Source organism: Hibiscus syriacus, unplaced genomic scaffold (genome assembly GCF_006381635.1).
Source record: "Hibiscus syriacus cultivar Baekdansim isolate YM2019G1 unplaced genomic scaffold, ASM638163v2 tig00003721_pilon, whole genome shotgun sequence".
NCBI classification, from domain to species: Eukaryota; Viridiplantae; Streptophyta; class Magnoliopsida; order Malvales; family Malvaceae; genus Hibiscus; species Hibiscus syriacus.
The window spans coordinates 1050296-1065296 of NW_024061981.1; the positions used below are offsets into that span (position 1 = coordinate 1050296).

The 15001-nt window shown below is 37.7% G+C and overlaps 1 pseudogene; it reads right to left on the reverse strand.

Annotated features, from left to right (window-relative positions):
* Positions 1 to 1502: 1502 nt before the first annotated feature.
* The window catches only part of LOC120182413, a 36311-nt pseudogene continuing 22812 nt past the window's right edge, over positions 1503 to 15001 (reverse strand).

The window sequence follows — 15001 nt, forward strand, 5'->3', positions numbered from 1 at the left end:
CGTATATGCGTGTCTAATACAAGTGCTGGAAACAGGGTACCTTGATAAAAATAAAGTGTCGAATCAACAAAAGTAATAACCCTCTTTTTGTGTGATTAGTTCTCTTTATTTTTAGTTAACATAGGAAACAAAGTTCGAATCTTTGTTTTTGGTTAACTAATGGAGTTGATTTTATGAAGTTTAAGTTGGATATAGTTGACACCCTACTAGTTGTTATTTGAGATGACAACTTGTTTCTGTCATCAACATATTCCAATTTACCAAGGAGAGATTTACATTTGACACATGTATGTATGTTGATCAACCATTTAAACTCGCAACTTGATATGAACTGTAACTTCAGCATGTAACATTTTTATTTTAAATAATGTTTAAATTTGTTCTAAATTCTTAACTGATTATCAGGAAAAATTGAACGATAAAAGTGTAGAGTATGAAGCTACGGCTTCATCCCATGCTTCTATTAATGCAAACAAGATTGAAAAATCACGTTATTGCTGAAGTTTTCAGTCTTGAAAGATATGGTCGAGTTCGCTGTCAGGGATCATTCGTTACTCCAACCAAATATTTTGGATCCAGCTCGTCTCAGTACATGCCATCACAAAGCCAGTCTTCTCAACAAGAAGTTAATCGATTAAAACAAGAGTTGAGTCAAGTTGATGAAAAAATTGCTCAAATAAAAGCCGAAGCAAGAGAAGTAGAGATAGAAGTGAGAGAAGAAGTGAGAGCAGCGAGAGAAGCAGGGAGAGAAGCAGAGAGAGAAACATCATTTCAGAAAAAATATGCAGAACTTCAAAATCAAATTGAAGCTATGAAGCAGATGATGCAGCAGAATCAAACAAATAATTCATCATCCTAGGTGTTTCTTAGGTTAATGCTTTGTTTATGTTATTAAAAATAATGAACTACATTATATTTAACTTGGATGTTTGTAAACTTTTGATTTATTTATGTTTTATGTATTATTACTTAATTTTAATTGTAATTAAATTTAAGATGGTTATTGGATATTGTTATAGTTTAAATTTGGGTAATACAAAATAGGAAGAAGATGTGTTGAAAATTAATTTCGATTAGCGGCGTTTTAGGGGCAAAATGCTGCTAACGAAGTGCATATTTGGTGGCGTTTTCAGGGGAAAATATCGCTAAATGACCAACTTATTGCGGCGTTTGTTCCCGAAATGCCGTTAAATATCAAATATGTTGCAGCGTTTGTGACTAAAAGCGCCGCTAAATAGCGAACCTATTGTGGGAAATGCCTATAAATATCAAACCTATTGCAAAATTTGTGCCAAAAAAACACCGCTATATGGCAAACTTGTTTGCGGCGTTTGTATACTAAAACGCCGCTATATAACTTGACATTTAGTGGCATTTTAGTATACAAACGCCGTTACATAACCTGAATTTTAACGACGTTTATTAGTAGAAAACGCCACTAACAGTTGTGGCATTTGTATTAGCGGCATTTTTTTACGTCGACAGCATTTTTAGCTACGTTTTTAAACGTTGCTATAGACTAGTTCTGCTATAGTGCAAGCAGAATGAGACAACATGGTAGTGAACCAAAGTGTATATGAAGCAACTGAAACATCATCGTGGTTTATGTGCCACGTCAACACGACATGGCTCGTATTTACCACCTCGAGTTTCACATACCCGAAGCTTGCTTCTCTGAATTCTGATATCTCCGGTTTCGAATCTATATACCTAAACATATCACAACACAATGCAATTACCATTATCTCCATCTTCTCATCATTTTAACAGTCGATTGTTATCTAAAAACCCGACTCACTTGTTTGCTAGACCTTCGCGATTTCCACCGTCGTTGATCGTGATGTAGGTCGGACCACAATTGTCGATTTTTCCATTGTAAACTTGATTCTACACATTGAAAGAGACAAAGATGCAATATAAGCAAACTTGAATACATGGAAAAAAGATGTTGAAGAAAAAGAAAGATTACAAATCGTTCATAACCATGAACATGGCCAGCAAAAATGATATCTACCGAGCTTTATATAGTAATTCTTCCATGTATTTCTTCATAAGATCTGATTCAGGCTCTGCTTGATGAGCACAATTGGTATTGTACCATGGTGCATGGACTACCGTAATAATCCATGGAGTTTTTTCCCTATCGATATTCCCTAAATCAGCTTGTAGCCATTTGAATTGATCGAAATCGGTGTAGGAGCTGAGCATGATAACATGGACACCAGCCACATTGAAAGAGTAATACAGGTTGGAAGCGGATTCACTTTCCTCGAATGGCATATGCCATCGCACGTTGAATGCCGTGAAGGGTATCTTGATGTGAGGCTAACCAGGCTTCTTCAATTATGGAGAAGTTGGCAACCTTGTTGTTTCCCGATCTAGGAGAGACACCAAATGCTACACCTTGGATTGAAAGTAATCTGCACAAAAGAAGAAGAATTGATTAAGTAATATGATAATTAAGAAATGAAAAGTAAATAGAAATGGAAAGATTTGAAATGGATAGAATAGTTATCAAAGTTGGGCTGCGGAAATGTTGAATAAATCTCCTTCAAGTGATGTTGACTTCGGCCTCCAATGGTGATGATGAAGTATACCTTGTTGATGAATGAAGGATGATTTAATGGTGATGAAATGGTAATGGAAGGATGATGTTATTGGCGTGATATGGTGATGGAATATGGTGATGATATAGGCGTGATAATGGTGATGGACAGATTGTATCTTATAAAACTAAGAAGGAACCAATGCTATAAAGGAGCAAAGACCCGTTTCTTATAAGTTCTATAAGGGATGGTATGAAAGGACTTTGACCCTCTAGTTATTTAAACTAGGAACCAGAAGTATCAATGAGGGAATGACGCCACAAGCTTTAGAAAAGGCTTGCTTAATCGATATAGTTCTAAAAAGAACTTGAAGAGAGAATAATCTCACAAAAGGATTTTAATTATCAAAGGGTTAAGTTTACAAATGAATGCCAAAGCCTATTTATAGTTTTGTAAAGGCTTGGCCGAATAACTAGATGCCTTTTCGGCAAAGTACATGTCTTAAAATGAAAATAAATGATGCTTGGATGAGGGGAGATGTCTTTGGCCGAATGGTTCCCATAACTCTTCATCTTGGCGCCAATTTGAAGCATGATGATGTTTAGGCCGAATAGAGAGAAGCCTATTCATCTTGGCGCCTAATTCATTCACATGCAAAACACATGGGTGGCTGGTCATGTGGCACTCACATGGTTGGTGTTGAATGCTTAAGGCGTGGACTCTTCCATGGTGTGTAGATGAACAGCAACTTAGGCGTGACTTGGCATCAAACATGTGTCTAGGTGACTTGGCATTAATGGGGCAGCAACTAATTATGAAAGGTCACATTTGTGTGAAACAACCTTTCATTATTCGAACTACTTCCCATGAGTTTGAGCTGAAGATGAGCTGGCCATAGATGAATTGCATGAAGATGAGTCATAGGACAGCTCCTTGTGAAAGGTCACTTCTCGGATTGGCAACTCTTCGCGAAAAGGTACGAATTCACAAAAATTTGACCTAGACCATATTTGTAGTGCTCTGTGTGGTGAAGATGATGGTGCAACTCTCCAGCTGAAATGAAGTCTCTAGCTAGCTCAAAAGTCCAGCTCAAGTGAGCTATGAGCTCGGGGGTCAGCTGACAACTTTTCACCATTTGTCCTTCATGATCTCCCAAGTCATCCTATGTAAGGTTTCCTAGCTTATTGACCTCAATTCTAGCTTTAAATCAGCTCCCATGATGTGGCCGAACATGTACCTACAAAAGAAAGCATTTATAAGCTAAGTAATATAAGATATAAATATGTGGTTCATAATAATAACTTCATACATTCATAATATCATCATCATAACTATAAATATAATGTATGTAAGCCATTATCATAACTATGGTATAAAGAAAGATTAAGTTAAAGAAAATCCCCCTTTGAACATTGAGAAAGGTTGGAGATGCAAGTCCATTTTTTTATGCTGAATCGGATCACATCATCCCCCCCTTCTTTAAAGCGATTTGTCATCAAATCGAAGGGTGGTTTCTTTTCAACATTCCTCCATTCCATAGTTGCTGTTTCGTCAGAAATTGGGATTCCTTCTTTAGGCTCTTGAGTGAGATATGCCCATGTAATTTTGCTTTGATATTGTGGTCCCTTGATATCCCAAAAGTGGTGTCTTTTAATACTCCAATAGGCATGATCATTGGATTCTCATAGGTCACGTCCATTGGTTCTTCTAAAGACACATTCTTTGAATGAAAATTGATGTCCTTTTGCTTTTCAATGGACACATCTTTTGGGTTCCCAAAGGTCACGTCTCCTAAATCTTCCTTTTGGCAATTGGTGCCTCTTGGTAAATCCTGCAAGTCAAAGGAAAAATCTGCATGTTCAAAGTTAGAATAATCATCTTTAACCTTGCATTTTGTCAATAGGCATTCTCGAATCAAGCACTTTGAAGAATAAGCACTTGTTTTTGGATCAGTTTCTCCCACAGTTGTTGCTTTTCCTTTCCTCATAGCCTCAACACTCTGTTTCATTCTGACTTGATCATTCTGAACTTGTTTAGGCGTTAAAGGAGTTAGGATAAACTTCTTTCCTTTATGGCTGAACGAGTATTGATTGGTAAAACAATCATGAATAGTCCTTTTGTCATATTGCCATGGCCTTCCAAGAAGTAGATGGCTAGCGTGCATAGGGACAACATCACACATAACCTCATCTTTGTATTTGCCAATGGAAAAAGGAACTATCACCTGTTTGCTAACGTTGAGTTCTCCTCGTTCATTGAGCCACTGCAACTTATATGGATTTGGGTGCTTCATTGTTTTCAAACCAAGTTTTTCCACCATTATTGTACTAGCCACATTAGTACAACTTCCACCGTCTATGATAACAAAACATACCTTTTCATTTATATGACATCGGGTATGGAATATGTTCTCTCGTTGTGCATTGTCTTCCGCAACTTGAAGATTCAAACTCCTTCTAATTACCAAGGCTTCTCCTTGATCAACGGGATCAGCAAGAGTTATTTCTTCATTGACTTCAAGGGGTGCCTCTTCTTCCTCTTCTGGTTCTGATTCTATTTCACCATTTCCAAGTAAGAGCATGGTATTCCGGTTAGGACATTGTGTAGCTATATGGCCCCTTCCAAGACATTTAAAACATCTAATGTCTCTTGATCGTTCAGTGGTTTGCTTTCCTCGGTTGGGGTCTTTACTTACTTGTTGAGTCTTTGAAGATTCAGCTTGTTCTTTAACAGGAGGAGTAGGTTTCTTTACGTTTGGACTCCATTTTGATGGTGTTGGCGCAACATTACGAGATGTATGTCTCTTCTTCAGTTGCCTTTCAATCTTCATTGCCATTTGTACCATCTCATCTAATTCGATGTAATGATACAACTCTAAGGTATTGGCAATTTCGGGATTAAGTCCAGCAAGGAATCTTGCCATAGTTGCTTCACGATCCTCCTCAATGTTGACTCGGATCATAGCCACTTCCATCTCTTTGTAGTAGTCCTCCACACTCCTATGGCCTTGTTTAAGATTCTGTAACTTTTGAAACAAGTCACGGTGATAGTGAACAGGAATGAATCGTTTTCTCATAATACCTTTCATTTCATGCCAAGTTGAGACCGGTCGTTCTTCATTCCTCCTTCGGTTAAGGGTAAGTTGATCCCACCATATTAAGGCATAGTCTATAAACTCCATGGCTGCCAATCTTACTTTCTTCATCTCGGAATAGTTATGGCAACTAAAAACATGTTCCACTTTGCTTTCCCATTCAAGATAGGCTTCAGGATCAGTCTTTCCTTGGAATTGAGGAATTTTGATCTTAATGTTGCTCAAATTGTCATCAATAATGGCACGTCTAGGCCCTTGGAATGCTGCTTGTTCACCCTCATCAAAATTTTCTTGAACATCTTCTTCTGGAGGGGGTGGTTGTTGTTGCCTTCTATTGGCTCCATTATGTCGGGTTGGTGGTAAATCATGGCGTTGATCTATCTTCTCATGAAGAGCATCGAACTCTTCACGAAACATTCTCATCATTTCACCAATGAGTGCCTGCATTTGTAAGTTTGGTGTTCCTGCATTTCCTTGGGGACTTTGAGACATGGTTAGTGAAATAAAGTAATTTAAAAACCTTACCAGCACACTCACAAAAACCTCACGTGGTCACTCCAAAGAAAATTTCAGATTGCACTCCACTCACTCTCGTGTTTGCACTCGGGGATATGATCCTTGGCTTTTTCTGATCCCCCTTCTGATCTCACCCTCTCGTTTGCCTTTTACCGCTCAATTCTCTCTTGTGGGTCCTTTTAAAGAACTAACTCAAGATTGAGCAAGTTTCTTTAGTTTGTGCGTCGGTTTAGAAATGGTTAAGGTATAGGATAAAGGATAGGCTAGAAAAAGGTTAAGAAAAAGGATAAAGTAATGAAATAAGAAAAGATGAAAGAAAAGGAAATAAAATAGTAAGAAAGTGAAGATAACTTACAACTCAAGTTGCAACACTTACTATCTTCCTTCACAAGAAACAACAAGGATACCTCCTTCAAGTTTGATGTTGGGGCAGATTGTATTGTGCTTCTCTTTGAGGGTATTTGCAGCTTTGCTTCACTTTTTCTTTGTTTTTTTTTTATTCTTCTTTTTCTTTTCTTTCTTTTGCACTCCAAATTTGATGTAGGAGTCTTTTTCTTTTCTCTTTTGTTTTCTTCTTTCTTGTTGCTTTTTTTTTTGTTGTAGCACTTTTTATGTCAATCCACCAAGGCTCTGATTACCGCTTGATGTGAGGCTAACCAGGCTTCTTCAATTATGGAGAAGTTGGCAACCTTGTTGTTTCCCGATCTAGGAGAGACACCAAATGCTACACCTTGGATTGAAAGTAATCTGCACAAAAGAAGAAGAATTGATTAAGTAATATGATAATTAAGAAATGAAAAGTAAATAGAAATGGAAAGATTTGAAATGGATAGAATAGTTATCAAAGTTGGGCTGCGGAAATGTTGAATAAATCTCCTTCAAGTGATGTTGACTTCGGCCTCCAATGGTGATGATGAAGTATACCTTGTTGATGAATGAAGGATGATTTAATGGTGATGAAATGGTAATGGAAGGATGATGTTATTGGCGTGATATGGTGATGGAATATGGTGATGATATAGGCGTGATAATGGTGATGGACAGATTGTATCTTATAAAACTAAGAAGGAACCAATGCTATAAAGGAGCAAAGACCCGTTTCTTATAAGTTCTATAAGGGATGGTATGAAAGGACTTTGACCCTCTAGTTATTTAAACTAGGAACCAGAAGTATCAATGAGGGAATGACGCCACAAGCTTTAGAAAAGGCTTGCTTAATCGATATAGTTCTAAAAAGAACTTGAAGAGAGAATAATCTCACAAAAGGATTTTAATTATCAAAGGGTTAAGTTTACAAATGAATGCCAAAGCCTATTTATAGTTTTGTAAAGGCTTGGCCGAATAACTAGATGCCTTTTCGGCAAAGTACATGTCTTAAAATGAAAATAAATGATGCTTGGATGAGGGGAGATGTCTTTGGCCGAATGGTTCCCATAACTCTTCATCTTGGCGCCAATTTGAAGCATGATGATGTTTAGGCCGAATAGAGAGAAGCCTATTCATCTTGGCGCCTAATTCATTCACATGCAAAACACATGGGTGGCTGGTCATGTGGCACTCACATGGTTGGTGTTGAATGCTTAAGGCGTGGACTCTTCCATGGTGTGTAGATGAACAACAACTTAGGCGTGACTTGGCATCAAACATGTGTCTAGGTGACTTGGCATTAATGGGGCAGCAACTAATTATGAAAGGTCACATTTGTGTGAAACAACCTTTCATTATTCGAACTACTTCCCATGAGTTTGAGCTGAAGATGAGCTGGCCATAGATGAATTGCATGAAGATGAGTCATAGGACAGCTCCTTGTGAAAGGTCACTTCTCGGATTGGCAACTCTTCGCGAAAAGGTACGAATTCACAAAAATTTGACCTAGACCATATTTGTAGTGCTCTGTGTGGTGAAGATGATGGTGCAACTCTCCAGCTGAAATGAAGTCTCTAGCTAGCTCAAAAGTCCAGCTCAAGTGAGCTATGAGCTCGGGGGTCAGCTGACAAATTTTCACCATTTGTCCTTCATGATCTCCCAAGTCATCCTATGTAAGGTTTCCTAGCTTATTGACCTCAATTCTAGCTTTAAATCAGCTCCCATGATGTGGCCGAACATGTACCTACAAAAGAAAGCATTTATAAGCTAAGTAATATAAGATATAAATATGTGGTTCATAATAATAACTTCATACATTCATAATATCATCATCATAACTATAAATATAATGTATGTAAGCCATTATCATAACTATGGTATAAAGAAAGATTAAGTTAAAGAAAATCCCCCTTTGAACATTGAGAAAGGTTGGAGATGCAAGTCCATTTTTTATGCTGAATCGGATCACATCATATCTTATGGATGGAAGTGATCTTTTCGACTTCGTGGTTCCCTTGTGTAACCATCCAGGGTCGTTGACTAGCCAGTGGTTCGACCAGGCAGCCAAATGAATCCTATAGAGGTTGTACAAAATCAGCATATGCCAAGTCTCCCGACAGTAATAGCACGTCGTAATTCAATTGTCTAACATGTTGAAGAGTTGAGTTTGTCCATTCTGTCTGTCCAAGTTCACCTTATACACATTTGCATAACTAAATTAAGGTTTTACAAAAAAGAAAACAAGCGAGGAACATAAAACTCACATACCAACAGCAGCGAATTTAATTGGAAGTTGAGCCGGAGGGGTTTTGAAACTAAATTCATGGGTAGAATTGGAGCTACAACGGTAGTAATAGACGATGTTTGGGTTCAAGGGGTCGATGACCGCAACATGAATTTGACCTGATGTGTATAGAAGATAACGCTTGGAAGAAGAAGTCTCAGTTACAGAGTTGGTGTATGCCTTTGGAGATGTACTGTATTCCACTACTATTGGAGTTGAGGTTTGGGTAATCCAAGATATCCTCATTTTATCAGGACCAACTACAGATATATGCACCTGCAACACAAAAATATCAATTTTGATTTTTTTAAAAGGGGTTAGTCATCATCATTGAATTACAGTAGCATAGTTAAAACAAGTTGAATATGTTAATCTTAATATTTTACACATACATTAGGATTTATCTGCAATAAAATTTATGTCTAATTGTTTTTCGATGTACATGAAAAGTCCAAGTACAAATGACATGAAAATAGAGCAAGTCAATTATAAGTGAAAAGTGACAAATGACATTTTATGATGGGTAATTTAGTACAAAAATTCAATTTTCTTTTTGTTGATGAGAAAAATAGTGTTGTGGTGGTTTATCACCATTTATTTATTTTTCATTTGAGATTAGAAACACATATGATTATTTAGGAGATAGTAGACGAGTTAAAGAAATCGGCTGAAAGAGATGGGAAATCTTCTTTGCTTTAGTCTTGCATGATCTTTGCAAAAAACTTATATACAAGTTCTTAGTGCTAATATCAAACCTATAAACATGTTAGTGGTTAGAACTACAAAATTTTGGAAGATATAGAACTCACCGTTCCCCTCTCTTCACACTGTCGCTCACCACTCTGCCATCGTTAGTCACCAAGGTAGGTTGCTGATCATCTTCAACTGCTTTTATCGCCACCCCGTTCGTCGTCGTGGACTCAGGATAGGGTTCATGAGCATCCAAGCTCACGACACCGTTGTCGCGGCTTTGTGTTGGCCGTTGGTGTCTCTCGATCAGTCGGTCATCACATGGGGAAGGCTTGGCCGGTAGTCCTATTTTTTGTACCGACATATTTAATATTCGAATCAATTACTCCCGGGCTACCCTTTTTTTAATCGAAAAATTTATTTCTGTCATCGTTAATTTTTAACATGAAACATTAAGTCATTCGGTTATTGATATGAACGATAATTTGCAGGACATTTCGAACAGACAAACCAAGTTATCACCACCGCCTCCATTACTCGCAAACTTCGAATCGACTCGAGTTGTAAGTGTTGAACGTGAGCATAATTATTGTTATTTTAACGCATTTAGTTTTGTTAAATTATAGTTTAATTTAGAAATTATTATTATTTTGTAGGTTATAATTCAGGTCGTTCTTCTACTCGGACTGACTGTGGTAGAGGATATTAACTTCAATAGTGTAGTCGAGGTTTATTCCTTATTCGTGCTAAGTTTATTGGTTGAAATTCGTGAATTATTTGAATGACTAATAAAATTGTTGTGAACATGTTGATTGTGAAATTGATTGCATATTAATATTAGGAAATTATGACTTGTGAGTCTATCATAATTGCAATTATGAATTCATAATAATTGTCTGATTGTGATGATCTGTTGGAATTGAATGCTTCAATATATATATATATATATGTTTCAAAATTAATAAATGCCAATATTAATATTTAGATCAGGTTGGACTTTGGTTATTATGTCATTTTGCATTCATATTGAGATGATTTCCTGATAGGGGAAGTGTAGTGCATTCACTCGACGGGTGAATGTCACTTTTCATATTCAGTGGCCTCTGTCTTTGTGGCAGACCCCACACACATGGTGAGTTTGACTGGTATATAGTGTGATTCTGGGAAACTCACTCCTCTAAGTGAGATTGGTGTATGGGTGGGTACATATACATGTGCATAACATTTTAACTGTCATGTTTATTGATGATTCAATATGTGAATATTATCTATGATTGTTTTGGATTAGGCTTGAACATGCTTATATATATATGCACTTTAAGGACACACTAAGCATCGTTACTTAATTTCCCTTAGTCTCTTCTTTCAGATACTCAAAATTAGGAGACTCGATACTTGTGTTCTACATTATTCATATTTTATTATTTCATAGTATGAAAAATTTTCTCGGATATTCTATTTTATGTTTTATTTATATTTTATTGGATAAAATTTTATGTGTTTAAATATTTTGGATATTGGACATAAATTATGTTTTAGATTACAAATTTAAACTTTGGGATTTGATATACGTTTTATTGATGTTAAATTATTATTTCATTTATTTTAATTACTTAAAGTATTTGAACTTAATAAATATGAGAGTTTATGTTAAATTATTTATAAATATTATTTGGGTGAGTTTTTCGACGTCAAGTTAGTGGGCCTCCTAGATCTGGCCTAACCTGCCTTAGGTCGGTTAAAGGGGGTTGCATTTAGTGGTATCAGAGTCAGGTTCAATCATCGTTTGTGGGGCTCGACCGTAAAAATTTTTAACCGAAAAATAATTATTAACGGAAACAAGATATTTTTTATTTAAAGAGGGAATTTTCGAAGTAAATTTGTGTTATTATTTCTTGATTTTTATTATACTTTTATATTCGAAGATTCCAAGTATCGATAATAACTTTAGGTGTTGACTTTTGTAGTTAGTCCTTATGGCACTGTGTAAGAGTTCTCGTTTAGCAAACAAATGTGGTCGAACCACTCAAGCTAGAGTTGATCATCCTTCTACTGTGGGCCAGACTCAAAACCTGAATCAGATGGATGAGACTGAGGTTGATGAACATGTGAATAAAATGGACGTTCATCAGGTTGTTAATGAGGATACACCTGTACCCCAAACTTAGAGTGAGGGATCTTGGGAATCAGAGGATAGCGAGACAATTGAGGTTGATAATACTGCGGTGAATCGGGAGTTACTTCGCTACCTTTGCCAGACAGAGTGTTAGGAAACCTGTATCGACTAAATTCTTGGTTACTGGGATGATAGCGTTTGAGGGTAAGACTGGGGTAAACCCTATTGATGCTGAGTATTGGCTGAAGAAGCTACAACATTTATTTGAGGAGACAGATTATCCGGTTGGTCGTAGGTTGAGAGTTGCAGTGTCACTGCTAGGAGGTGAGGCTCGAGACTGGTAGGAATCTGAGTATGGTACCATTTTGACAAGGCAGGTCACTTGAGAGCATTTTCGTCAGGCGTTTTAGGATCATTATATGGGGGCTAAGTACATGGATGAATACCGGGAGGACTTCTTAAATCTGAAACAAAACGACATGACTGTGAACAACTATGAGATTGAGTTTCTAGGGTTGGTTAAGTATTCTCTGGGACTGGTTTCGAATGAGAAGGAGAGATGCGAATGGTTTCTGAAGGGTCACGGTCTTTCGATTCGTTCAGCTGTTGCCTTACACCTTGACATGGTATTTAATGAGTTAGCTGCTCGAGACAAGACTGTTGAAGAGTGAGGTAACACCGGCAGGTTATAGACTTCAAAATAACTACAAAAATCAACGGCAATCAGGGCTACTTATACAGTCGGGATATATGAATTAGTTTGGCAAGAGATCAAGGGATGATTCATGTTCTCAAGGTTATTCTAGTGCTAGACCGGTTACATCTGATGCTCAGACTGTTAGTGTTGGAGGTTCGACTAGAGGTTATTAAGCACCGTTGTGTTCGCACTGTAACAAGAGGTATCCTGGGGAGTGCCTGGAGGAAGGCTTGAGGTTTTTTCCGATGTGGGTCACAGGAGAATCGCTTTATAGATTGTCCTATTCCCGTTACTGGTTCTTATGATCCTAGTCAGTCATAGGCTTCTGTTCAGGCACCAATTCAGGGTAGGGATCAGAGTAAACCGATTGGTTCTGGTTCTAGATTAAGTATCACCTGAGAAATAATATGGTTGCCGATGCACTGAGCCATAATGCTATCGCGTATTTTAGGGTCCTATTTGCTCGGATGAGTTTGTATGAGGATGGTAGTCTCTTGGTTGAATTACGTGTGGTTCCTACTCTTGTATCCAAGATTCGTGCAGAGTAGCGCAAAGATCCCTTTTCTATTCACCGAATTAGAGAGGTTGAGAGTGGTTCATATTAGGATTTTACAATTGATCGATATGGTTTTCTGTGTTTAAGAGGCGGGTACTGTATTCCGAGGAATTATGGTCTACAATAAGTTATTCTCCGTGAAGCTCATGACAGTCCAAATTCTATGCACCCTGGTGGGGATGAGTATATAAATCTTCGAGAGATGTACTATTGGAAAGGACTTAAGGGGATATAATTGGTTATGTGTCTCGATGTTTGACTTGTCAGAAAGTGAAAGCGAAGCATCAATGTCCATATGTGTTACTTAAATAAATTAAGATTATATAGTGGAAGTGAGAACGTGTAACTATGGACTTCGTATCGAGTTTTCCTCTAACTTCATCAAAAAAGGATTCTATTTGGGTCATTGTTGATCGTCTTACAAAATCTACTCACTTTATTCTGGTCTGAGTTGATTACTCTTTGAATAAGCTGGTATAACTTTACATTGATAAGATTATCCGTTTACATGGGATACCATTTTCTATCATCTCAAATCATGATCCAAGGTTCACTTTGAAGTTCTGGAAGTCTTTACATAGTGTATTGGTTACTCGATTGATTTTCAGCTTACTTATCATCTGCAAATAGATGGTCAGTCAGAGCAGATAATTTAGATCCTTGAAGACATGTTAAGAGGTTGTGTTAAAGTTCCTACCGTTGGCCGAGTTTGCCTACAATAAAAACTTTCAGGCTAGTATTAAGATGGCTCCATATGAGGCTCTGCATGGACATAAGTGTTAGACTTCGATTGGTTGGACTGAGTTGGTTGAGCATAGGCTGCACGACCTAGATTTTGTTTTTGAGGCGGAACAAACATTAAGGATAATTCAGGATAGGCTGAAAACTGCTTTTAACAGACAAAAATCCTATGTTGATTTGAAACGTCAGGACATTGAGTATGATGTAGGTGATGAGGTTTTCTTTAAAGTATCTCCGTGGAGGAAGGTACTTTGTTTTAGTCGAAAGGGTAAGTTGAGTCCACGTTTTATTGGGCCTTATCGGATTGTACGATGTGTTGGACTTGTTTCCTACCAACTTGAGTTGCCACCTGAGCTTGCCTGCATTCACAATGTTTTCTATGTTTCTGTGTTGAAACGTTAAGATGGTTAAAATTCTTGAGATTCGACCCGACTTGAGATTCGAGAAAAATCAATTAAAATTCTTGAGAGGGATGAAAAAGTTCTTTGGAGAAAAACCGTTAAGATGGTGAAAGTCTTGTGGCGTAACTGAGGTCGTGATGAATCCATGTGGGAGGCCGAAAAAGTCATGAGAGCTCAGTATCCGTATCTTTTTCCTCCAGGTAAATTTCAAGATTAGATTTTTCTTAAAGGGAGAATTGTAACACCCTAAAATTTCCCAAATTTTTTCCCCAAATTAAAAACCCAAAAATTTGGGAAATTTTGACCTAATTCCTAAATTGAACTTCAATGACTAAATCATAAATCTGGAAAACTTTGGAGCAGTTCCTTAAACCCTAGAAAAGTCTAATGGTCTGTTTTGTGATTTACTTATTTTCTTAAAAATAACCCCGGGGCGATTATAACACCTTCAAGCGGCATCCCGCCCTTTTTCTTTAAAGAACCCTTGCTGTAGCTCCCATCTCTTTTCACTGTCGCTCACCATTCTGTCGCCGTTAGTTGCCAAGGTAGGTTACCGGTCATCAACAACTGCTTCTGTCGCCACATCGCCCGTCGTCATCGAATCGAGATAGGGCTTGTGAGAAACCCGTGAGCGATCAAGCTCATGCCACCGCTGCCGCGGCTTTTTGCTAGCCATTGGTGCCTCTCGATCGGTCGGTCTTTGATTTTCCGGTGTTACATTCGCCGGTAGTGGGGGAGTCATTGAAGTTACTGTAGTTTTGTTTCCCCAACCTTTAGCGCCGCCACCGGTCGTTTAAGGCCTCGGGACGACCGACTGTGACATCCCCGACCCTCTTGGACCATCGCCAGTGTACCATTAACACCGGCAGCCCTATTTTCTATACCAACAGATTTAATATTCAAATCAATTACTCCCGGGCAGCCTCTTTTCGAATAGAAAAATTTATTTCTGTCATCATTAATTTTTTGCCTGAAATATTGGGTCATATGGTTA